Source organism: Chenopodium quinoa, unplaced genomic scaffold (assembly GCF_001683475.1).
Source record: "Chenopodium quinoa cultivar QQ74 unplaced genomic scaffold, ASM168347v1, whole genome shotgun sequence".
Taxonomy (NCBI): Eukaryota; Viridiplantae; Streptophyta; class Magnoliopsida; order Caryophyllales; family Amaranthaceae; genus Chenopodium; species Chenopodium quinoa.
The window spans coordinates 3,927,964-3,929,235 of record NW_018742770.1 but is presented as its reverse complement, the minus strand read 5'-3'; the positions used below and the strand labels follow the sequence as shown (position 1 = coordinate 3,929,235).

The window sequence follows — 1,272 nt, the reverse complement described above, 5'->3', positions numbered from 1 at the left end:
ATATTCAAGGCTTCTGGTACCACTTGGGTAAAATCGTTACTCATTTTGGTTGCCAATCGAAAGGTCCACCCTCCAACCCAAAGCCCTTTGGTTTCCAATAGTCCACATGTGCTTGTTTGTGGTCTGGAAACCGCTGTCTATGGTAATAGCCTTACGGCCCCAAGCCCACACCAGCTGAAGGAACTCCCATCACCGCGACTTCTCCAGTCTCATGTGCCTTACGCGTCTCTTCTTGAATCTATGAAGACTTCTCCCTGTAAGATTTTGTACATAACCCGAAATCCCTTAGACACACTTGTGTCACACTGACATTTTTATTCAAAAATGATCAAGAGAGTAATAGGAGACGACGAAGATTTTCAGCCCCCTAGTATTGAAGATTTCTTTGAGGAATTCTACCAAGGTAACGTTTTCAATGGACCTTTTTTTTAGCACGTACTTGGATACTGGAAGCAGAGTTTAGAGCAACCTAACAAAGTAATGTTCCTGAAGTACGAGGATTTGATGGAAAATCCTAGTATTCATTTAAAGAAGCACAAGAGGAAAATGAAGGTGTTATCAAGGAAATAGTAGACTTTTGCAATATCAACAATCTTAAAGAACTCGAAATTAATAAAAATGGTTTTCTTAGCAAAATTTTGGAGAACAAGACATTCTTTAGAGAAGGAGCGGTCGGAGGGTGGACTCGTTATCTCAATGATTCCATGGTTGATAGAATGAACAAGTTGATGGAACAAAAACTTGAAGGTCCTGGCTTGTCCTTTAGATTACAACTTTGATGAATCAAATTTACATTTATACAGCAGTACGTTTTGTATTAGATCAATTCAACATTATATTTTGGTTGAATTATGCAACGTTGCTAAGTTTTGATTTGTATGTATTTCATCAATACTTGCTTTTTTCAGCCCACCACTCTGTAGTGTTACAGTGAGTTACATCACTTATTCACTTTGTGTGGTAGTTGTTGAAGATTAGTTATGCTTATTAAATTGTTAATCATGATTCATGTGTACGCTATCTGCCATAATGCAATTATTACAATTAAAAAGAATTAAGAAAAGCTTATTTCTAACAATAGATTTTATAAACGATTGTTACTAGCTTGTTAATTTGGGTCAATGGGTCAAGTTCGAGTTTAATTTCGGATCATTTGGCTCCAGTTGTTTGGATCATTACAATATATGATAAACGGGTCAATTTTGGGTTGTTTGGGTCAATTTCGGGTTCTCTCTCAGTAATTCGGGTCAGGATCGAGTTATCGGGTCGGTT

At 37.3% G+C, this 1,272-nt stretch overlaps 1 pseudogene; it reads left to right on the top strand.

Annotated features, from left to right (window-relative positions):
• Window positions 1-1,002, top strand: LOC110724515 (annotated as a pseudogene).
• The last annotated feature ends 270 nt before the right edge of the window (window positions 1,003-1,272 follow it).